This window comes from Rattus norvegicus, chromosome 3 (genome assembly GCF_036323735.1).
Source record: "Rattus norvegicus strain BN/NHsdMcwi chromosome 3, GRCr8, whole genome shotgun sequence".
In the NCBI taxonomy this organism is placed as follows: domain Eukaryota; kingdom Metazoa; phylum Chordata; class Mammalia; order Rodentia; family Muridae; genus Rattus; species Rattus norvegicus.
This window is the reverse complement of record NC_086021.1, coordinates 121,104,919-121,130,449: the sequence shown is the minus strand read 5'-3', so window position 1 is coordinate 121,130,449 and position 25,531 is coordinate 121,104,919. Positions and strand designations below refer to the sequence as shown.

Below are 25,531 nucleotides of genomic sequence, written 5' to 3'. Positions count from 1 at the left end.
ACTGGCGGTCAGCATGTAGAAGAATGCGGATTGATCCATTCTTATCACCCTGTACAAAGCTTAAGTCCAAGTGGATCAAGGACCTCCACATCAAACCTGATACACTCAAACTAATAGAAGAAAAAGTGGGGAAGCATCTGGAACACATGGGCACTGGAGAAAATTTCCTGAACAAAACACCAATGGCTTATGCTCTAAGATCAAGAATTGACAAATGGGATCTCATAAAACTACAAAGCTTCTGTAAGGCAAAGGACACTGTGGTTAGGACAAAACGGCAACCAACAGATTGGGAAAAGATCTTTACCAATCCTACAACAGATAGAGGCCTTATATCCAAAATATACAAAGAACTCAAGAAGTTAGACTGCAGGGAAACAAATAACCCTATTAAAAATGGGGTTCAGAGCTAAACAAAGAATTCACAGCTGAGGAATGCCGAATGGCTGAGAAGCACTTAAAGAAATGTTCAACATCTTTAGTCATAAGGGAAATGCAAATCAAAACAACCCTGAGATTTCACCTCACACCAGTGAGAATGGCTAAGATCAAAAACTCAGGTGACAGCAGATGCTGGCGAGGATGTGGAGAAAGAGGAACACTCCTCCATTGTTGGTGGGGTTGCAGACTGGTACAACCACTCTGGAAATCAGTGTGGAGGTTCCTCAGAAAATTGGACATTGAATTGCCTGAGGATCCAGCTATACCTCTCTTGGGCATATACCCAAAAGATGCCCCAACCTATAAAAAAGACACGTGCTCCACTATGTTCATCGCAGCCTTATTTATAATAGCCAGAAGCTGGAAAGAACCCAGATGCCCTTCAACAGAGGAATGGATACAGAAAGCCCTTGTCCTGCCAAGGCTGGACCCCCAGTGAACAGGATTCTTGGGGGGAGGGCGGTAATGGGCGGAGGATGGGAAGGGGAACACCCATATAGAAGGGGAGGGGGAGGGGATCGGGGGATGTTGGCCTGGAAACTGGGAAAGGGAATTACATTTGAAATGTAAATAAGAAATACCCAATTTAATAAAGATGGAAAAAATTTTTTAAAAAAAGATCAAGAATGGAAGATAAGCCCAGTGTAATGACATGAACAGGATACTAAAGCCTAAGAACTGTGAGTGGGTGAGTGAGTGAGGGGTGAGTGTGGGTCAGTGAGGGGGTGGGTGAGTGAGTGGGTGGGTGAGTGGGTGAGTGAGTGGGTAAGTGGGTCAGTGAGTGAGGGGTGAGTGTGGGTCAGTGAGGGGTGAGTGAGTGAGTGGGTAGGTGAGTGGGTGAGTAAATGAGTGAGTGGATGGGTGAGTGAGTGTGGGTCAGTAAAGGAGTGGGTGGGTGAGACAGTGGGTGAGTGGGTGAGTGGGTGAGGGGTGAGTGTGGGTCAGTGAGGGGTGAGTGAGTGAGTGTGGGTCAGTAAGGGGGTGGGTGTGTGAGTGAGGGGTGAGTGAGTGGGTGGGTGAGTGTGGGTGAGTGAGGGGTGAGTGAGGAGTGAGTGAGTGTGGGTGAGTGAGGGGTGAGTCAGTGGGTGGGTGGGTGGGTGAGTGGATGGGTGGGCGGGTGGGTGAGTGAGTGGGTGGGTGAGTGAGTGGGTGGGTGAGTGGGTAGGTGAATGGGTAGAGAGAGAGGACTAAGTAGCTTTTTCTTCCCACCACACCACTACAGAGAAGACATAAGTAATAATTATCATAGTAGTAATAAAGGTATAAGGAAGAGGTGCAGCAGGTATGGAACTGAATTAGAACACTGGAGGCCCAGTAAATGTCACAAGGAAAAGTCCTTGGATTGTGATCATCCAGCTCAGTAAGCTTACAGGGAGATCTGTGGCCAGGGTGGGCCACCTGAAAACCTCACGTCCCTTACTTCTTCTACGTTTATAATAGACTTTATTATGACGTGGCTGACACCTAGGCAGAGCATTTATTCTACCAAGTTTTTTATACAGACCCATTGACTCTGGAAGTTGTTATCTCACTGTACAGCTAAGGATGTTATGTAGACAGATTTAACTAAATAGGCCAGGATCAGCTGATGGTTGATCAAACCAGAGTGCATACCACGATTATGCCCTGTCGTGTGTAGCTATTCTGTATTAAGCCATTGTTGAACAGCTCCCCTTAAAGGACTGAACAGAAAAAGAATTATATCTTCATTTCATCTGCTCTTTAAGATCTGACATTTTAGATACTTCAGGTAAAGTGGTCATCAAAAATCGGTTCCTTGTCAGTATCCCTCCATGCAACCCTAGCACAGTTCTAAGAAGGGGAAACAATTTATGTTTTTCCCCCTAGAATGTATCTATTTTCCAGCCACCAAACAATGACATGCAGCTCTTTAGCAATGAAAGAAAGTTCGTGTGATAGCTATTCTTGGTTGTCAACTTGACTACATCTGGAATTAACTAGAATCCAAAACTGGAGGGCATATCTGTGTGGCGTTATTGCTTGATTTGAAGTAGGAAGATCCACTTCTAATTTATATCTTGAGGCAGGAAAACATACCTTTAATTTGGGCCACACCCTCTGCTGGAAGCCTATATAAAGACATGGAAGAAGGAAGCTCTTGTTCTTTGCCTGCTTACGCTAGCCTCACTGGCAAGTCCATTCCTTCACTGGCATTGCGGCCTACTTCCTCAGGATTCCAGCACATACTGAAGACTACCTCAGACATCCAGCCTTGTGGACTGAACCACTACTGGATTTTTGGACTTTTCCTTCATTGCCAGTCATTGTTGGACTAGACTGCAGCCTGTAAGTCATTCCAACAAGCCCTCTTTTTATACATATAGAGAGATTCAGTCTATAAATTCTGTTACTCTAGAGAACTCTTACTAATATAGCTCTCTTTCCCATCTTCTAAGAATGGTCTTTAAAGCGAATCAGTATTTCTAATCTGTGCTACCTATTATTTAAGGGCAGTATGGCTTTGAACAAGTCACATGAATTTTCTCTATGCATTTCTCATCAGCAAAGCAAGGGGTCAGAACTGGAGTCCATATGATCCATCCCAAATCAAAGACTTTATAATAGACTGCTCATCAGGTGAAGTTATTTCTCTGAAGACAGGGCATCCTTTGTTCACTTCCTTCTGTCAACACAAGGTGCTTTTACTTTTCTGACTCCACAGGCAGATTTCAGGATCACGGTTCAGCACCCAGGATCTCATTCATATAGTGCTCATAGGTCATTAACTAAAGGCATTCCACATTAGTATGGTTGAGAACAGGTCAGTGTCATTAGGAACTGAAACTTCTAGCCTTGGAGGGCTGTGGGTGAAATAAAATCTCAAGAAGAGTATATATGAAGTTATAAAACCACTGGAGATGTTTTAAACACACAAAAGCAGGTATCTCAAATATGTTGAAATTGCCATGGCAACTCACACTGGGGCCATAATGTCAGTGGAAAGCAAGCTTCTGAGAATTTCAGGCTTCTCTGCCTCTTCAGCCTTAGACCAGGTAACTGCTTCAAGAGAGATGGAAGTCAGGGGAAAGGATTCCTTTTCTTCACTGCTACCCATCCATTCTCCCTCAAGAAAGAAAATGCCTCCTCGCTGGGCCACACATACCTCCATGTGTCCTCTAGCAAAGAAAAGGGGATTCCTCTAAATTCTTCTTCTGACTCACATGGAATGTAGAGGTGTCTTGAAACCCACGGGATCCATGAGTTTGTGGGCACACTCACTATAATGCTATAGACTTTGGCATGTATGATATAGACATCCTGTTTAGAATTGAGCACTCCACAGTCTTTGTTCTCTGCAGGTAGACCAGTTGTTGGCCTCTAATAATCTCTATACACTGTGAAAAATAAAGTTTTCTTTGATGAGAGTTAAGAGACACACTAGGTGGATAAAGATAAGAACTTAGGGAGGAGTTTATCACTATGTGATTTAGCAGAATAGTATTAGTATTTTTCCTAAGATCTAGACAGCCAAGTAATTTTGACCCAGTTAGTAGCACTGGGCATGAGTTCTATCCTGGGAGCAGGTCTTAAATTTAATCAGGAAATTGTTGTTCATTCCCAAACTATTCATGCCATTATACCAGAGGGCATATCTTACTAATCCAGTCACTGTTGCAGCTCTCAATGTTAGTAGCTAGGTCAGACTATGTATAACCTTCTAGCACTTCTAAAGCTAGCCAGTAGGGATGAAGCTTCCAGGTCAGTATCAGTGTAATTTCTCCATGTTCCTTGACTCAAATATGTGATTTTCTCAGCAGTAGATTCTCACAGTCAAGTTCTATACAGTAACGAAGAGCAATGGTAAAAAGCTATACTACTTGGGGTTGTTTAGGTCCTAGGTGGCCAAACAACTCCAAAGAGGTAACCCATTTCTTTCAAATGAATTATTTTTATTTGATAATATATGGTTTCTAGAAGGGGCATTAAAAGGTCCCCCAAATATGTGCTCATCCGTTTCTTTCTTTTTTTTTTACATCTGTATGTGTATGTTTTAGGAAACATTAGTAGGGTAGGCTTTCATAGGATCTCTTTCTCTAAGATCTTTAGTGTTAATCATCCTTCTTCATAACCCTCCTCTACCCTGGTCTTTCAGCCCCTCCTTATTTCCTGTCCCAGTCCCTCCTTTATACCACTCACATTTTGTCATCCTTCCCTTGTATTGGCCCCTTATTAGTTTTCTGGCCTATCTGGTTATTCCAATTGAAACTCATATGTCTAAAGAGCCAAAGCTAGCATCTACAACATGCGGTGAGAGCAAACATGTAGTGTTTGTCTTTCTCAATCCAAGTCATACCATACTTGGAATTATTATTTTAGGCTCTATACACTTACACACAAATTTCATTTTTTCACAAATATCGCGTTATGTATATGTGGCACATTTCCATTATCCATTTATCACTTGATGGAAGGAAAAATAGGCTCTTTTTGTTTCCTGCTATTGTAAATATACAAGTAATAAGGACAATTGAGCAAGAGCCTCTGTAGTGGGATATTGAATCCTTTGGAAATATGTCCAGGAGCATATTGCTAATTCACATAATAGATCCAGTCTAGATTTTTAAGGTACTTCCCCCTGGGTTTCCATACACACTGCCATAGTCCTATAACTCCAGCACTCAGGAGCATAAACAGGAGGCTCTTAAGTTTGAGACCGGCCCAAGCTATGTAACAAGATCTTGCCTCCTAAAAATTTTTCGTATTATTAATGCTTGGATTTTATGATTTGTTTGTTTTTTGAGACAAGGTCTCTCTGTGCAGCAGGGGTTGGCATGGAACTCACAACAATCCTCCAGCCTCAGACTCTGAAGTGCTGAGATAAAAGGCATGATGACCTCACTAGCTGTTGTTTCTTTTAAGTATGTTATATGTATACATGATACAAATTCTAACACGAGTGAAAGTCCTGAGCCTTCCAGTTCCTGTCCCTAGATACACAACATCTGAAATTTGTTGAATATCCTTCCAGTGTAATCTATGTATTTATATAGTATTTGTATGTTTTTTCCTCTTTAGTCTTAACTTTAAATATATATTTTGGCAAGCAAAGAAAATGGCTCACTTGGATCAGTGCTTGTCATTGGAGTGTGAGAGTGTGAGTCCAGGTCCCTAGAAACCATGTAACAACCAGTTTGGCAGTGCACATCATTCGACCCTGCTTTGGGAAGGCAGAAATAAATGTTCCTCTGGAGTCCCTGGCCAAAATCTAGCCAAATCATTAAATTCTACATTCTGTGAGAGATACAGTCTCAAAGAATTACATGGATCTGGGTCTACAGCCCAGCAGTTAGAGTGGTTGGTTATGTAGCATGTGCCAAGTCCTAGGTTCAATCCTTAGCATGGCCAAAAAAGGGGGGGATTACTGAAGAAAACACCTGAAATTGACCTATGGCTTCCAGATGTACCCACATACTCAGGTGTACATGATGTACGCGAGTGCACAAAAATTACACAGAGAGATTTCCTAGATTGAACATACAAATTTTTTTGAGGATCCATAAATCAAAATTGGCAAACTATGGTCAAAGTTGATTTATTATTATTATTATTATTATTATTATTATTAGTAGTAGTAGTAGTAGTAGTAGTAGTAGTAGTAGTAGTAGTAATTTCATTCATTTACACCTCGAATGATATCCCACTTCCTAGTTACATCCTTAACCAGCCCTCCCATCCAATGATATCCCACTTCCCAGTTACCACTCTACCAGCCCCAAAGCTGATTTCTTAAAGGAGATCAAAGGGGTACAAATTGGAAAGGAGGAAGTCAAGATATCACTATTTGCAGATGGTATGATAGTATACATAAGTGACCCCCCCAAAAAAATCCATGAGAGAACTCCTACAGCTGATAAACAACTTCAACAAAGTGGCTGGATACAAAATCAGTAGCTTCCATCTACTCAAATGATAAATGGACTGAAAAAGAAATTAGGGAAATGACACCCTTCACAATAGTCACAAATAATATGAAATTTCTTGGTGTGATGGTAACCAATCAAGTAAAAGATCTGTATGTCAAGAACTTCAAGTATCTGAAGAAAGAAATTAAAGAAGACCTCAGAAGATGGAAAGATCTCCCATGCTCATGGATCAGCAGGATTAATATAGTAAAAATGGCCATCACCTAAAGCAATCTACAGATTCAATGCAATCCCCATCAAAATTCCAATCCAATTCTTCACAGAGATGAAAAGATCAAATCTCAGATTTATTTAGGATAAACGACCCAGGATATCAAAAACCATTCTCAACAATAAAAGAACTTCTGGAAGAATCACCATATCTGACCTCAAGCTATACTACAGAATAATAGTGGGAAAAAAAACCCACAAGATATTGGTAAAGAGACAGATAGGTAGATCAATGGAATAGAATTGAAGACCCAGAAATGAACCCACACACCTATGGTCACTTGATCTTCAACATAGGAAACAAAACCATCCAGTGGGAAAAAGATAGCATTTTCAACAAATGGTGCTGATTCAACTGGTAGTCAGCATGTAGAAGAATGCAAATTGATCCATTCTTATCTCCTTGTACAAAACTCAAGTCCAAGTGGAAGGACCTCCAAATAAAACTAGATATGATGAATTTAATGGAAGAGAAAGTGGCAAAGAACCTCGAACACATTGGCACAGGGGAAAATTTCCTGAACAGAACATCAATGGCTTATGCTCTAAGATCACGAATGGAAAAATGGGGCCTCATAAAATTAAAAAGCTTCTATAAGGCAAAGGACATTCTCAATAGGACAAAATGTCAATTCACAGATTGGGAAAAGATCTTTACCAACCCTACATCCAATAGAGGTCTAACTTCCAAAATATACAAAGAACTCAAGAAGTTAGACTCCAGAGAACCAATTAATCCTATTAAAAAATGGGGTACAGAGCTAAACAGAGAATTCTCAACTGAGGAATCTCAAAACCCGAGAAGCACTTTAAGAAATGTTCAACATCCTTAGTAATCAGGGAAATGCAAATCAAAACAACCTGAGATTCCACCTCACACCAGTCAAAATGACTAAAATCAAAAACTCAGGTGACTGCAGATGCTGGCAAGGATGTGGAGAAAGAGGAACACTCTTCCATTCCTGGTGGGATTGGAAGATGGTACACCAATCTGAAAATCAGTCTGGTGGTTCTTCAGAAAATGAGAAATAGTTCTACCTAAGGATCCAGCTATACCACTCCTGGGCATATACCCAAAAGATTCTCCAATATATAACAAGGACACATGTTCCACTATGTTCATAGCAGCCTTATTTATAATAACCAGAAGCTGGAAACAACCCATTGTCCCTCAACAGAGGAATGGATACAGAAAATGTGATACATTTACACAATGGAGTACTACTCTGCTATTAAACACAGTGATTTCATGAAATTTGCAGGCAAATGGATGGAACTAGAAAACATCCTGAGTGAGGTAACCCGGACACAAAAGAACACACATAATATGTACTAACTGATAAATGGATATTAGCCAAAAAGAAGTTCAGAATACTCACGATACAACTCACAGACCATAGGAAACACAAGGAGAGAGAAGATCACACCAAAGTGTGGATGCTACAGTACTACTCAGTGGCGGGGGGGGGGGGAGAATAATCTCTGGCAAGTAGAGGGAGAGAGGGATCTGGGAGGGAGAGAGGAGGAGGGAAAAGGGGGGCCAGTTCTGATATGGGAAGAGATGGGGGAAAGTACAGAGGGTCAGGAATTTGAAAGTAGGTGTGTAGCAGTGAGGGAGAGGAACTGGGGTAGCCATTAGAAAGTCTCAGGTGCCAGGGACCCAAGAGGGAGGACTTAACCAAAATACCCAACAAAGGGGAGCTAGAACCTGTAGAGACCATATCCAGTGGGTAGACACAGCCCCCAGTTGAGAGATGGGGCCACCCACTCACCTCAAAACTATTGATCCCTAATTACTTCTGTCAAAAGGAAATGCAGGGACAAAGAGTGGAGCAGAAATTGAAGCAAAGGCTATTCAGAGACTCCCCCACCTAGGAATCCATCCCATTTGTTGACACTAAACCCAGACACTATTGCTGATGCCAAGAAGTGTTTACTGACAGGAGCCTGGTATAGCTGTGCCCTGGGAGGCTCTGCCATAGCCAGACCAATATACATGGGGGTGTACACAGACAAACATTAGACTGAGCATAGGCACCCCAATGGGGAAGTTAGGACAAGGACCGTAGAAGCTGAAGGGGTTTGCAACCTCATAGAAAGAACAACATTATCAACCAACCAGAACCCCCAGTGCTCCCAGGGACTAAACTACCAATCAAAGTGTACACAGGGGGTACCCATGGCTCCAGCTGGATAGGTAGGAGAGGATTGCCTTATATAGCATCACTGGGAGGGGAGCCCCTAGGTCCTGTGAAGGCTTGATGACCCAGAATAGGGGAAAGCTAGGCTTATGAAGCAGGAGTAGGTGGGCGGTTGGGGGAGCACCCTCATAGGAGCAGAGGGAAGGGAGGAGGGGATAGGGGTTTTGTGGAAGGGAAACTGGGAACGGGACAACATTTGAAATGTAAATAAATAAAAAAAGAAAAATCTACTTTAGGAAGTAAAGTTCTTACTAGAATATAGTCTCTTCTAGTTTTTAAAACATTGACTACAAATGCTTTTGTGCTACCATGCCTTAGTTGAGTAATTATAACAGAGGTTGTGTAATTGAAAAGTGTAAGATATTTACTATCCACCTTTACTGAAAAAAAATCTTCTATGTAATAATCTAACAGTCCATTCTTAAAATATATGCAGGTTGGTTATTTTAATGTTATGTTATTGCAAAAAATACTGAGGTTAATATCCTAATGTATCCATCATCCTCATGTATGTGGTCATACCTGTATAAGTAGGAATGGGATGGTTAAGCGAGAATGTCACATGTTTTTCATAGATGTGTTTGTTTATGATGTCACCTGCATCGATGCTGAAGAAGCCAGTAGACAGAGCAGCTGTAGGGCTCAGGTGGGGACTATAACACTGCTGCAGGGAGGTGGAATGAGCAGTACTTTTACAAAGAGGAATTAACTGTGCTTGCTTTCACTCATGCCCACCGTATGAAAAGCAGGAAGTTAAAAAAAAATGCACAACTCCATTTAAATAAGACACGAGCATCTGTTAAGGCTACTCTTTGTTCTGACTGTGAACTCTTCTTCACCTTCCTCTTCATACACATTTACTCATCAGCCTTGGCGGCAAGTAGGAGACCATTTAAACCATTGCTCTCAGGACAGTTGTGGGCACCAGGATTTAAGGCAGTTTAAGGGCAATTTTCTGTGACTCTGGCTTTGTTGACACCAACAATTGGCAATGGGGCTCTGGGTTCCATGGTCCTTGAAGGCCATTCTGAGCCTTCAAAGGGAAAGAAGGAATCTGCAATCCACTAGCTGTGGGAAGAAAGCCATCCCTGGGAGGCCAGAAGAGTCAGGGAAGAGTTCAAACCTTCCCTTTCACCCAGAACTCCATACAGTGTGTCCCACATGTGTTAGAGGAGACTACGAACGCAAACAAGAACCTGACTGCTGGTCAAAGGGCTCTGCCCAGTGGAGGAAAACAGATATAGCTCTATCATTCCCAAATTCTTAAAAGCGTTCTTTCTTTCTTTCCTCCCTTTTGAGAAAAAATATACAATGCTTGACATGTGTCAGACAACTCATGAACAACCAGATCAAAGCAAGTCAAAGCCTCAATGCTAGGTCAGTGCATTCCTTTTGCTAATGCTGTGTCTTTGTGAAGCTGGCTTTGGAAACCTCATTCTGCTAAAAGCAGATGCCACACAAAAGTCAGCTGTGATAGGAAATGAGGACAGTGGCATTTAACAAGACTCCAAGTGCCAGAAGCTGGGCATGCTCAACGGGTACACCCACCACCTCCCATCAGTAACGGTAGCCATTTAAACGTGATGTTTCCTTCATGGGTGTTACCTTTTCAAAAGATACTATTATGCTATAAAGCCAGATACCAAACGCTGTCTAGTACTAACTCCCTAGCAAGTGGAACTGTTAACTATTTCTTTTGACCTGTGTACACTTCAAAAAACATCACTGTCACTGGAAGAACACTGGAAGCCAGAAGTGTCTGAGATCTCTGAGATGGAAACTGTGAAAACAGGTGAAGTATTAAGGGAACCAGAAAAGTCTGGGAACTTCTGAGATGAGCGCTTTGCACTACTTCCCAACACTGTGACCTTGGGTAAGCATTCCTCATGAGCCCTGATCATAAGTGGAAGTACCTTGGGTGTCATGGTGGAGGCTAAGTGGGCTAACGCAGTGAAACATTTAGTCCAGGACTTGGCACATCATTGGCGATCAATAAGCACTCTGGAAACCTACAGGATCTTAGACTACAGAAGAAAATTAACATTTAACCCTAATACTTCAGCTTTAAATTATTTGTGAGGCAGTAGCTTCTCTATCAAGTGCGGTTGCCATGGCACCAGCTGTGATACCTACTGTCAATCAAGTCACTCTCTAAACTCTAGAAACCACAATCCCCCCAAGATGTGTTACAATATTCAAATATTCAATGGTCAGGATTGTTCCATTTACTCTTTCCCCTTTCTCTCTGGTGCTGGATTCTGAGGTGGGTCACACACACGCTAACCCTGGGCTCTATCGTGGAGTCTAAGCCTCAAGGCCTTTTGCTTTACGTTAATTCAAAGGTTTCTGATTTGTCTGACTAAAAGTGAATGAGAGGTACTTCATCAACCCCTGTGAAATTTTTAAGAAATAAACTTAAAACAAGCTACATTATTTTCTTGAGCTCCTAAAATATTTCCATTTTAAAAGAGCTTATGGTTTTTATATTTCATTTTCTTTTAAACCACATGATTGTATTATAGTCTGTTGTACTGTTTACTGCTTTGCCCCAGTCCCCAGTGGGCATGATAAGGAGTCAGCGGCCCTCCAGCCAGTCCTTCCTCAAACACATTGATCTTAACTTGCTCTTGTCATCCCTTTGATATGACATAAGCCTTGGGAACAGAAAGGGACATTCAGGAACGTGGCACTTCCTGCTATCACTCTATATTCTCAGATGTCATGCACTGACACAGAATTCAGAAGCCAGGGACACTGCCACAGGACAGCTGCCCAGTCCAGGGAAGGACGGTAAGTGGACAGTGCCAAGTATGAGTAAAAAAACACAATCCATATAGTTTTGGTACTTTTACTGAGTCACACTTAAAAAAAAAAACTCCTTTCTTCCGACACTCTTTCTCTGTAACCTAGGGTATTCTTTTGAATATTCATTACTGAGATCTGGTAGTCAGCAAGTTTAGAAAAATACCATATTCTTTCCACATCAGTGGCTCTCAACATTTCTACACATTAAATTCACCTGGGATGGGAAGAAGGAAGATTTCAAACTATGAGAGTAGTTGGATTATATTCCTGGGCCAATTAAATTCAACTCTCCAGGGCTTAGACCGGATCATACAATGTTTTAATTTCCCCAGCGATCTAGTGTACGGCAGACTGGAGGATCATATGCATAAATTAGTAAGCAGGTTATTTTCTGTAGTAGTCCTGCACACAAAAAAGAGAACTCAGTTGTGCAAGGGGGGTATTATGATGTCTCTTTCAATGTAGAAATGTATTTTTCTTCCTCTCAATAATGGGTCATAATGGCTGTTTGAGTCAAAGCTTACTTGAGCTTTTGCTCTATGGCTTGAACACTGGAAATATAGTTCTTTTGTGAATGATCAACACATTACAAAGATATACACATATAATTTCTCAACTGTTTTCTTTATATTCACCACAACTGTATATACAACAGTGTTATATATTAATTATGTTCATGTAAAAGGAGAACAAGAAAAACTAAATAGTAGGGCATGAGGAAAGGCCAAATGCAGGCAACGAGCAAAAGTTATGAAAGAGAATATAAAGCTAATTGTTTTTAACTCTGTAGTAGACTTTTTTGTTTGGGAAATGAGTAATTGCATAAAAATATATTTTATAGACATTAAATCCAATGTGAGATTCCCTAGGAGACACAGTATGATAGCAAACTTCCTGTTCCTCTGACTCATGCAATCTCTCTGAGATAATCCCTCAATCAACATGGCTACCTGAACAAGACCCGAACAAGGGTAACATCTGTAGATATGCTGACATCCAATGAGAAGATGCCTCAACCCTCGTCAAAGAACAACTACAGGCAACTAAAGAATGTTGAAAGGGGGAAGAAATGCTCTTCCCCGGGAAAGAGCCCGCCAATCAGTTATCCAATATCAAGTGGTCAGCCCTGAACTCATACACATACAAGCAAAATCACCTGGAATGAACAGGATTGTATATGCATGTGTGTGTATATATCTGTAAACAATTAAAGAAGAGGTCATGAATTTGAAAGAGAGAGAGAGAGAGAGAGAGAGAGAGAGAGAGAGAGAGAGAGCGAGCAAGTGGATTGAAGAGGGGGAAAGAATGATTAAAAATGTAAGTATATTTTAATTTCAAAAAATAAAAATATATTAAAACAAAAGTGTCCAGCGTGAAGGTCCACACCTTCTGTTTTAAATGGCAATACAACTGCACAATTGTATAGTTTCTGCCTATGGTTAACTTCAATATGTGATATTTCCTCATTTAAACTTTTTTTTAATAATAAAGTTTAAAATAAAAAAAACCCAATTTAAATTTCTGTCACCGAATTTCAAGAGCAAGAAAACTAGCTTTGCTCTAGTAGCCCACAGTTTGCCGTTCATCTATATCTGTGTCTAAACCAAGGGCAGAACGTTTCTGTTGTGGATGATGATCTGGCCAGTTGAAGCTGGATGCTTCTCAGAGTCCCAGGAGGTCACAAGGTCTTCCAGCTTACCCTCTCTGTCTCTCTCACTCCAGCTCCCACCCACCCCACACACATTAAACACCAGTCAAGCAGATGGTGTGAGTGTGATGCCTCAGAGGCTGACAGATGTGAATTCTGATGGAACAACGAAAGGACAGGCCTTTCTGTCCCCGTACCCAGTCAAGCACATAGTATGTCCCACTCCCAGCAAACAAACGCTGCTGACTTTGAACATCCCAAGCCCAGGTCAAGGGCTTCTCAGAGTCAGGAGAGACATGGGAACCTGTAACAAGTAATCTCAACAACTCAGGAAAGGAACCATTTGACTGAACAATCTACTCACAGTTCAAGAGTCAAATATGAGTAAGACTGAGGTCTTAAAAGAAAATGGAAGGTTCAGCACTGAACTGTCACAGAGACACATTTATTGCTACTTGATTCCCAACTAAAGATCCCCACTATTCAGAGACACCTGTCTCCTTCTCTCTGTTCTCCCATAGCCCCTTCTCTATCCTTCCCCTCTTCTCTCTATAAAGCATACTTTCTCATAATTGGGTTCAGGCTTAAAGATGTACCTCTAGGCATCAATAATTTCTTTTAATGATTACCTTCATTATTGTGGGGTCACTTCATCCTTAGCAGTAGATTTAACATGACTCATAACCATGAACAACTTTTAATTAAGTTGCCACTTAGCATTGTGATGGTAAGTCAGAGTTCAGGTCCAGTGTTTCCAGGGTCGGGCCCTCTTAACTGAAGAATTAAAAATAATGGCAGATTATAGAAGAGTACACTACCAAAATTGATAATAAGCATGTAACTGAAGGTGTTCAAAGGCCTGGATACTGTTTAGGGCTTCCTTATATGGATGCTAAAGAGTGCGAAGATGACGTTCTCTATTTTGATTTATAGATTAGATCAATATACTCATTTTCCTACTTCACATGTTTTTTCCCATAATGCATCTATCTGATTTCAATCATATGTATGTCCAATTATGCATAGGCATAAAATGGTAAACAGGGGTTTTTCCTTGAAAATTCACTTAAGAGGATACACGGTTTGCCTTACTTAGCCTGTATTTAAAACCAGTTCAGTCCAGACCAGGCTTTCTGTTCTTCACACTATATATGTTGCCAATACACTTGAAGAGAAACTGCCTAAATTTGATTGTTACTTGAGGAGGAGAAATCTATACAATTCTGAGATGGGGAACATGGAGCCCCATGCAGGTGGTGGTTCAAGAGGGTTCCGAGGTTGGTAGGAGAGGAGTGTGCACATAGTGCATGTGGGTTAAGCAGAATGACTGCCAAGTGCCCTGATACAAGAGGCAGCGTGTGCATAATGCAAACCAAATGCATTCCAGGTTGCAAAACTTCTCCTTATGATTGCCTCACTCAACACCAGTACCCAATGTTGTCTGTGTGTTTATATTAAAAGCCTGTAGAGGGCAAGTGCCATCAGAGAGTGCGGTGACAAGGTTCTAGTAACGATTTGATTATAGGAGAAAATTAGAGAAGCATATACCTAATGCACGATGTGCACATCCATGGTGCATTGTCTACTAACCAAAAGGATGTGTCTCACAACACCAGAGGCTTGCATCCCACCTCCATACAGGGAGGGGACGGAGGGACCAGAGTTCAGGTTACACAGTGAGGTATTTGATTTCTCCTTATTCTTCTCAAAAGGTGTAACAGTTATTATTTACACAGTTATTAAATATACATTATTTCATAATGTCCACTGATGGGAACATGCAGTCCCTGCTCTACTGTTTTTATTTTAAAATAAACCCACTTAAAGGGCAAGGGAGACAACTCAGTTGTTTGTGTTTGCTTTGTAAGCACAAGAACATGAGTTCAATCCCCTAAACCTCTGTTTGCTTGCTTTGTCTTAAAAGGTCAGAGAAGGTGATATACACTTAAGATCCCAGCAGTTCAGAGGTAGAGACTGAATCCCTGTGCTTGCTGGCTGGACAGTCTAGCCTTTTTGTCAGCTTTCAGGCCAGTGAAAGACACCGCCTCAGAAAACAAATAGATATCCCCTGAGGCTCTCTTTCTATCTTCACATGTATGTGCACACATGTAAATATACATTCACTCATACACACCCAAATAATGTGCATATCCTCATTAATATATTCTCTCTTTGTCTCTCTCTGTCCCTCTCTCTCTCTCACACACACACGCACACACACACACAAGTGCATGCACATGCACACACAAATAAATTATCTCAGTTTGGAATTATACAGCAGACTACTTATTAGTAGGGCTAAGCTTAAGAAGCAGTTGCTTTGCTTATAGAAATTATGCTTATCTTATTTAATTGCCATTTTTTTTATTGCAGTGTGTCTTAGTTAGGGTTTCCAGTGCTGAGAAGAGACACCATGACCAAGGCAACACCTAATTGGGGCTGGCTTACAGGTTCAGAGATTCATTCCATTATCATAATGGCAGGAAGCATGGCAGTGTCCTGGCAGACATGGTGCTGGAGGAGCTAAGAATTCTACATCTTGATTGGAAGGCTGTCAAGAGGAGATGACATCCATAGATAGCTAGGAGGAAGCTCTAAGCCCACCCCAAAAGTGATACACTTCTTCCAACAAGGCCACACCTACTTCAACAAGGCCACACCTCCTAATAGTGTCATACCTTGAGCCAAGCATATTCAAACCACCACATAGTGTCAGAAATTAAGACTGGGGTCTCATCTATAACATGCTCTATCACTGTGCTACGTCTCCAGCCACTTATATTGTATTTTATCTATAATGCCAACTAGTTTTATACACTTTTTGTGCAATTATTTTCATTTTACTTTTACATAAGAATCACAAGTAGATTTATAGTCCTTTGCCATAAAAAACATTTGATAATGCAAAAAAATGCAGTGAGCCCTGTATTTTACAGATCCTAATTGTCGTACTCTGGCAGAGCTATCTACTACAGCTTCTACACTGCTGAAGGAAGAAGGAAGGTTGACAAACATCACTTCCTGCCCAGGCCAAAAGGCGAAGACAGACAGCTGAACCTCCTTCCTTCCTGGTAGCCCCAGGTTGGTCTGCTGAATGAGAGTTCAGTAGAAAAGAGAAAAAAATAAAATAAATAAGAAATGTTTCAAATCTGAAAATAAGACTACAAAAAGGGAGAGCAGAGACATAAACTTTGCTACTGGTACCATTTTACAACCCTTAAGTCTGCTACAGTCTGTTCAATTCACGGTCTCAACAAGTATTGATGACATTGCATTTACCACTCTCTGGACACCGCCGCCCCATGCCCTGGGCTGCTGATCAAAGCAGTGTGGTAGAAGAGAAGTCTCTCTTCTTGCATAGCATTCTGCAAGCAGGAATACACAGACATTGTGCATTTGTGTTTTACGGAATTGCAGTTTAAGAGGTGGGCTCAGCTTTAAGGGGGGCACCTACACCACTCTTTCCCTGGGACCCAGGAATAAAATGACTAGGAGAAAGACAGGAAACCTTGATCAATTCAAAGCTACACTGTATGACAATGTCATCCCCCGGTGCAGAAGCTAGTTTCCCAGCACTGCCAATATTCAACTTACTAAAGTTGTTTTAGTTTATCTCATTAGTTTAGTTATCAAAACATGTTCTTATCTTTTCACATTTACTGGAAATTACTAATTAGCACCAAGTATGGAAACTTTATAATAAAAGCTAACAGGGTGATGCATTCCTGGCATGGGAGCCTGAGGAAGGAGAGTCACAACTCAAGGCTAGCCTGGGCTTTGTTAGTAAAGTCTCCTCCCTCCCCCACAATCCTGGTGGTGAGCAAATGATTCTTACAATAGCAATGCAATGGGCAATCGGCGGGATGCTAGGAATCGCTATATGTAGCTCTTGACCAACTTTGCATCTGTTAAGCAAGTTCAGTTTAGTTTGGCTTTCAGGATGCACCTGCATATTTCTCTGTTGCATTCTCCTTTGAGGTAACTGTAGAATCTTACTTGTTCATTTTGTTTATTAATGAGTTAAATAAAACCTTTGACAAGTGTTCATTTTGTATTCAATTCTTGAGTTGCCGTTAAAGTATCTTTTAATGTGCTTTGATGATTTCCTAAAAGCCTGACCTAGGTTATCTGGCTCTCCGTGTTGGTATAGAACACATAAGGAAGCACAGCACACTTGGCTTTTTCTAGAGATGATGCTGTGCAGGAAGCGCACCTCTAAGTACCCTGGAAGTTCCACACCGGGTAGGAAAGGGAGAGAGTGAAGACAGGCTGAAACAGCCAAGCTCACAGGTGCTAGGTAGCTAGAGCTAGATAAATAGAGAGAAAGAGAGAGAGGGAGAACAATGCTCACAAATCCATAAGGATTCCTCAAGCCTGCTGTGTGCTGCACTCTACTGAGTTCCACCTCAGGCCCAGAGATCAGATCTGTAAAATGGTAGCAAAGTTAGATTGAGTCTTCAGGGTAGACCCTGCTCTCATACGGTCAATGTGGTAAGCAGAGGGCATGTGGATGCAGACACACAGAGGGAAGGCTCTGGGATAGAAGTACAAAGAGGATCACCAGCAGGCCGGGAAGTCCTACAGGAAATCAAGACTGTTGACCTCTTGATCTTGGATGTCTAGCTTCCAGAACTGTGAGAAAACAAGATCCCTGTTTTGCTTCCTAGTCTGTGCTCCTTTGTTGTGGCAGCCATCACAAAGGGACACAAGGAGATAGGGCTTGTGATCTCTGGAAAACAAAAGCCAGTGCTGTCTTTTGATGTGGTGCCCTCTTGCTTTTCTCCAAAATTCTAGGGAATTGTCAATAACATGACTTGGTGTGTAGCAAAATATCGTCTCCGACTGTTGTACCACAGCTCGAATGTTCTCTAAGCTCACACAGGCATCTTATTTCTGCCTTTATTAAACATGTGTCCTAGGTTGGGAATATCTTCCAACTACTCCTCATTTCTCTACCGCTAACCTGTGAGCTTCCTCAGAAGTAGGGACCGTGGTTGTTTTTCATTTTGTTTGTCTGGCACAGAGGAGATAATGTCACTGGGTCTGGCACCTCATAAGTATGTGGAGCAAAGAGCTTAATGGATATGTAAACAAATGGGGGAGAAGCTACTTTAGGCCAGAAGATAACTCAAAGAAATGTTTTACTCTTCCTGGAGATTTGGAGGCAACCAACTAGAATTATCCCTGTAAGCCAGCATGTGCAGGGTTAGCCAGGTTATTTAGGAGCCATTGCACACGCTGGCAGCCTTGGCTGTAGGAATCTGTCTTGGCCTCTAGCCAAGTGTTGAGGGGAAGATCTTAGATGTGCTCTGGAAAACATGTAAGGACTCCTAACCCTGTGACGTCCTCCTGAGAGATGACAAAGCTTTGTTCATTCAGAGACATTGTTCCTAAAGGACTTTCCTCCTTTTTCTTCATGAGCTGATGTCTTCCCTGCTTGTCACGGGAACAAGTACTTTAAAGGGCAAAGGACTGTGCTGTGGTTTAAAGGGTCCCTCAAAGTGTGTTTTGGGAGATCAAGAAAGTGGCTCAGGCATTAAGAGCATTTGCTTCTCTTGTAGGTTCAGTTCCTAGCACACACCTCAGACAGCTCACAGCCACTTATGTTTCTGTCTCCACAGGATCTGATGCCTTCTTCTGGACTCCATGGGTACCACATGCATGTGACACCCATACAGAAAAGCTGGGACACATGTGTATATAAATTTTAAAATACATTTAAAAAAATTTAAAATAAAATTTTAAAAAAAATGTATGTTAGAAACTTTGCCCCATTGTAGGAATGCTAGGAGGTGGATCCCAAAGGAAGATGCTTAGGTGACAAAGGCTTCATGTGGATGAATGGACTCATGCTTATTAATGAATGACTTTAGGGGGCTGGGTAAAGGCACTTGCTATTATTAAGCCTGACAGCCCAAGTTCAGTCCCTAGGACTATATAGCAGAAGGTGAGAACTGATTCTCACAAGTTATCTTTGACCTTTACACTTGCAACATAGCAAAAGTGCTCAACCAAATAAATATGAAATAAAAGCCATTCAGTATCAGTATGTGAGCCGAATCGCATGAATTTTCTGAATTTTCTTTCTCTCTCTCTCTCTCTCTCTCTCTCTCTCTCTCTCTTTCTCCTTTTTTCCTCTCTCATTAAAATAAATAAATAAATGTGATTAACAAATAAAATACTAAATAAAAATAAATGTGATAAAACCAGACTGGAACCTACAGCTCCCCCCAGCTACCACCACCACCACCACACATACTACTTTTCCTTTTCTTAAAAATAATTTTTAGCCTATGATCTACAAAAGAAAAAAACGCAGAGTCAAATTTGGTCTTTGGGCCATCCTTTATCTGCCCTTGCCCTAAACCAATATCAGCCTTGTGTGCTTCCCTCCTTGTCCATCACTTTCAATCCAATCAAACTCTGACAGGCACATGTGGCTATTTCTAGGAAGGAAAGGTCCTCTGACATCCTCATCTTAGCGTAAGTGAGTAAAAACCTGGATGCTTTCTCAGCAGCCAGAGGTAAAATAAGATCAATACTGAACAAAAGGAAACAGAGACAAAACCACCTTTAGCCCAAGAAAGCCTTCCTTGCAGCCTGCAAAGTGATTTTGTAGCTTGCAGCTCCCTGAAGTTGATTTTCCATTGACAAAGCATGGGCTCGTTTCCTCGGAGGGAATGCTATTATTTCAGCTAAACTCCTCAGGAAAGCGTCCATGCTGTCTGGTGTCACATACATCTGTGTTCATCTTCCTGACCTCAAATTCAGCCCCGTGAGGGCTCGGTCTGAGCTGGGTGTGAAGGAAAGAGGACTCTCAGCCGATATGATCTGGTGTTGTGCCAGTCTGCACAGAATTAGACTATGGATTATTGTGGATTTGTTTTCCTTTAGGAATTAGGGCTGGCACTGGCTTAGCTTCGGTGCAGCCGAGGTATTAACCGAAATGCATTTCTGTCTTAACAGCCACATCCCTTTTAGCCTCAGTGACTTTGGAGTGACTTCCAAAGCACTCTCATCAGAGTGTCACAGGCAGATTAATGCTAACTTTGTATCAGAGCCACAAACAATGGGAGAGGAAGTAGCTCTCAGCAGCTACCCTCCCTCAGAAAATGAAACCCAGTAGTGGGAGAAAGGCTGACAAACGGGCTGAACCTTCAATTGGATTCCTTCAGTCAACCTACAGTAAGGAGCTTCATATCAGAAAGCACTAAGATGACATGCTAGTCCTGCCACAGTGACCGGCCACGCACCATGTTGGAGACTCCCAGACTCATGTGGCAAGTTTCCATGGAAGCCTCACCTCTCTTTTCTTTACCCGTCCAGCAAATTCACTACATTTAAATATATACCCAGAAGGGCTCTGTTTTGAAGACCTTCCGTTGTGTTTGTGAAGCCACTGAGTCTTAGGAACTTTGGTTTTCTTTCCTGTGAAATGGGTGGCAATGTGGACAGAGAACAGAGGTGGAGACATATGCTACGGTGCTTCATGTTGGCAGCTTGTTGGAATCTAGAATCACCCTGAAGACGAGCCAATGGGCATGCTTGTTATTGAAAACGGAGAGGACCATTCCACGGGCTGGGGTCCTGAACTAAGAGTAAAGGGGAAAGGAGCTAAGCATCCGTCCATCTCCTCTTCTTTGAGTGTGGCTGCAATGTGACAATGACCTCAAGCTCCTGCTGCCTAGACTTCCTCTCGTGACACTGAATCCATAAACCATGTGCCAGATAAGCCCTTTATCCTTTTCTGTTTTGCTTTCAAAGCATTTTACCACAGTAGCAGGAAAAACAACTAAAACAGATAGGCGTCTGGAGGGCAAGCTAGGAGTATGTCAGCATATTACTAATGATACCTACGAAGAGCTTGGGCTAAAAGAATGAATATGAATATTTAAGTCTTATGAATACATAAATACCCTGAATGCATAGAGACTACAAACATCAAAGTTCAATGGTATTTAATCAATTCATGAAGGTTCTTCCACCTTTGCTTTTCTGCTCAGCGACGGTGTAGAAAGCAATGGAGGTACCCAGGTATCTGCCCTTTCTTTACCACTTATCCACCTTAACTCCAGGAACAGGCAGAAGGACCCAGGTGTGGCTTTCTATCTCCAACACTAAGCTCTCCAGTCCTGAGGACTCAGCTAATGCTCACCTGTCAGCTCGGCATTGCCCTGGACCTTTGACTGCTTCACAGTCTCAGGTAAGTGAGTAACCTCAGTTCACACTAGCCTCAGTCTGTTCTCTATCTTCTTATCAGGAAGGAACATCAGAATGTGTAGTGAATGGGACAAATAAGTCCCAGAAGAAAGGGGAACCATGGGACCTCAGTATCCAACTGTTTCTCCTTACCTTTTGTAACATTGGTTCCATATATTACCTTCCCATTGCTGACGGACCCTGGCCCAGATTCTCTGTGAATTTCTAATATTAATAAGACATAAGTATGAGACTGATGTGCTGGCTACTGCTCTAACATCTTTAGTCATCAGGGAGATGCATATCAAAACAACCCTGAGATTCTACCTCACACCAGCCAGAATAGCTAAGATCAAAAACTCAAGTGACAGCAGATGCTGGCGAGGATGTGGAGTAAGAGGAATACTCTTCCATTGTTGGTGGGATTGCAGAGTGGTACAACCATTCTGGAAATCAGTCTGGAGGTTCCTCAGAAAATTGGACATAGCACTCCCTGAGGGCCCAGCTATACCTCTCCTGGGCATACACCCAAAAGATGCACCAACATATAACAAGGACACATGTTCCACTATGTTCATAGCAGCCTTATTTATAATAGCCAGAAGCTGGAAATAACACAGTTTTTATAATTTAACTGATGATTTTTCTAGTATGAGTTTGACTAAGTACAACAGGAAGTAGAAAACTGGCCATCTTTCTAAAACTTTAATGTTGTATGGGTCAAGATTACTTTGGAATTCAATAACTAAAACAGTTTTAGAGTATTACAGCAAATGTAGCATCAAAACTTGAAAGCTGAATATACACATGGAGCGACTAATGGCTCTAGCTGCGTACCTAGCAAAGGATGGTTTTGTTGGGCCTCAATGGGAGGAGAGGCCCTTGGTCCTGTGCACCAAGTATAGGGGAATGTCAGAGCAGGAAGGTGGGAGGGAGTGGGTAGGTGGGTAGGGGAGCACCCTCATAGAAGCAGGGGGAGGGGATAGGATGGGGGTCTCCAGAGGGGAAATCCAGAAAGGGGATAACATTTGAAATGTAAATAAAGAATATATCCAATAAAAGAATGAAAAAATCCTCCCCAAAAGTCTGTACATAAATGCATTCAGTAGACACGTACATTCAGAACTTTTTGAGAGACTATAGGTGGTGTCTTCCTATACCACTACCACTTATTGAATACAGTGTACTTAGTAAGCATTTTTATTCTTAAAAAAATAAGACATAAATAAAACTGAAGAAAATTACAGTTGAATGGAGCCGGGATGGTATGAAGTCACAAGAACAAGACACTGGGAAATAATGACAACGTCATTGTATAATAGCAATGCCAGGCTAGATGCTGAGTGCTTGAAAAGCCAAGGAAGGCAGGGTAGTGGACAAGGAAAACAAGCAATCAGAACCTATCTTGGGGAAATGGTCCACGCTAGGTTTTGAAAGGAATGCAGGCTACAGATTCCTCTGCATAGAGAAGTATTGGTGTGGAGTAGCATTAGAAGTGAAGGATGGGCTCAGTCACACCGTGCAATGGACAAGGGACATTACAAAGCACGGCTTTGCTTTGATCTGAGGTCCACATTAGAGTGTGTAAGAGGAGGCTGTGGAATTGTGTGGATTAGCTGATGGGGACTGGGAATATGAGGCTGAGGTGGTTCTGGTGCGGTACAGCTGACAGTGATGGATTGAGAGTGTGGCCCATCATGATAATCAAAGAGATTAATCATGGGACTGATTTTCAGCACGGAGGGAATACAAACTCAAGATCTAATCCCTTGAGGATTGATATGGTAATTTGTATGTAGGTGTTCAAGGACCTGGAAAAGAAACATGGGTATGGAGTAAAGAGAAAAAGTGGAAAGTGAATTAAACAAAACAACAGCCCAAAGCCCCAGAGCCTGCAGGAGCCTTGGAGAATGGCAGGACCTCTGACTGTAACAGAAAGCTGCAAAGTGCTAATGTGTGTGGAGAGGGGACTTAGCAAGTCAGAGCTTGAGATATCCGAAGTGGGAATAATAAACACCTCTTCTAGGTGACCTGGCACCACCTCTGAAGACCATAGGTGGTTCTAATGTAACAGGGAAGGGAAGAGGAAGCTTTTTGGTGGTGGCGGTGGGGGCAATACATTTTCATTTACACTTTTGAAGCTGAAAGCCCAAAGAGTTCAGCAACACAACCTGTACACAAGCCCTTCACTTAATATCCATCGCTTGCATCTGTGACCCACTTTATCTTGTTCTAAAAGAGCCTCCCTTATTAGTATTCTCTGTGAGTTTACAATTTATGAAATGAACAGGCCAGGCATCTCTAAGAATCATTTCTGTTAGAGACAGAAGCACAGAAAACTCCAGTAGCTGGCTTAAAAAAAATCACATGGCTAAGAGCACTGCTCCATTGAGCCTGGGTTATCCTCCTCCTAAGTGGTAATGGTAGTCATCCTTCTACAGCACAACTGACTGCTTCCTATGTGCTGGCTGACACTAAGCCTTTTATATGCACAGCCTTCCTTAATTCCTTCACCAGCCCCATAGCATAAGCACTTTTATTCATTTCCCATATCATCGAACTGAAGACAAAAGATTCTTAGAAATTTGTTCAATGTTGCATACCTAGTAAGTGACAAAGACAAAATATGATCCTAGGTGATTCCGGAGCATAAATAGTACACCCCACACCAAACTGCAAAGAACCAACTCTAACAAAGTGGCATTATGCTTGGATGACTGAAGTCCCACATTAGCCTTCTTGACTTACCCAGCACATCTAATGAGTCTTCTTCAGATGCTCTTCAGCACTGTAAGGCTATTAGTGTCTTCTGGGTCTGAAACGGAAGAACTCAACTTTGGACTATGCTGTTAATAAGTAACACACATACATATAATGTATCTATGCAGATAGGGTTATAGATATATAATTACATGTAGATGCATATATAGGTTTATAAATGTAAATGATTGTATTAGTTGCCTTCCTTATTGCTGACTTCATACATGATAATGGCTCATTGTGGTTCATCCCTGTGGTTTGATGTTCATCACGGCAGGGGCGATGTGGAGGCAAGAGTCACCTGAGCTACAGCAGCAGGGACTCCAGGTCATACTGCATCCAGAGTCAGAGGGTACTGAGACGTTACTGCTCATGCTTCCTCCACCTTCTCTTCTCACTCCATCTAAACCACCAGCCCCTGGGATAAAGTCACCCAGACTCAAGGTGTATTATTTTCCTCAGTTAGGTCTTTCTGATAACATATTGCCAGACATCTTCAGAAGTGCATCTCCTAAGTGGTTCCATGTTTAGTGAACTTGACAATGGGTATAAACCATCATAAGCACTGGCTTCTCTTCCTCCCTTTACCTCTTAATCTTTCTTTCTCCCTTCCGCCTTCCTTCAATCCTCCCTCTCGTGTGTATGTATGTGTGTATGTGTGTGTGTGTGTGTGTGTGTGTCTGTGTGAGTGTGTGTTGGCTATTAGGGATTAAACCTGGGGTCTTATGTATCCTTTTGCCTTCTTCCACAGAGTTAATACTCCCAATGGTTTTCTTTCTTTTCGTGCAGACCTGTACAGAGGCTGCATTATGCTGGCTGCTTTAGACAACGATGGCATTGAGACAGGCTTAAAGGAAGAGAATGAAGGTGCTGATGTGCTGTCCTCACTGCACAAGACGTTCAGATATATTGTGTCACTTGTCCTTTGCAACAATCCTACAACACAGACATGATTTCCCTCCTGAACAGATGAGAAAACCAACGTTTGTGCATCTGATAACACTTACACAGTGTCAAGAAGCTAGAGAGAGGCCGAGCTGGGAAATCACCTGGCCCAGTGCAGGGAACCCTGCTGTAAGTGGGCAGCTCTGCCACAAACAGTCTGTCCAGGTGCTGGGAAACTGCCACCATGGCAGCTCACTTGCAGATCCATACTTCTTCTCCTCGATTTATTCATCACGTGTTCATTATCTCCTTACACAAACCCTGTGCCAACAAGAAGCCCAAGGACACAGTGATTCAGGCATCCTGGTGTCTCCAAATTGTACCTAAACCCACACTTCTACCTTGACATCATCTGGAAAAAAAATGGATGGAAAATA

The 25,531-nt window shown here is 42.0% G+C and overlaps 1 long non-coding RNA gene across 3 annotated transcripts in view; it reads right to left on the bottom strand.

Moving 5' to 3' along the window:
- LOC103691860 (uncharacterized) overlaps positions 1 to 25,531 on the bottom strand; it is a 105,132-nt gene that overhangs the window by 36,773 nt on the left and 42,828 nt on the right. The window contains exons 4-5 of one of the 3 annotated variants that reach the window (XR_010064870.1): positions 24,198 to 24,264; positions 13,880 to 14,024 (exon numbers count right to left, since the gene is read on the bottom strand). This is a non-coding gene — a long non-coding RNA (uncharacterized LOC103691860). Of the gene's footprint in view, positions 1 to 1,473; positions 25,416 to 25,531 lie in introns of those variants that run through there. The other 2 variants (XR_010064871.1, XR_010064869.1) reach the window with 2 other exon arrangements.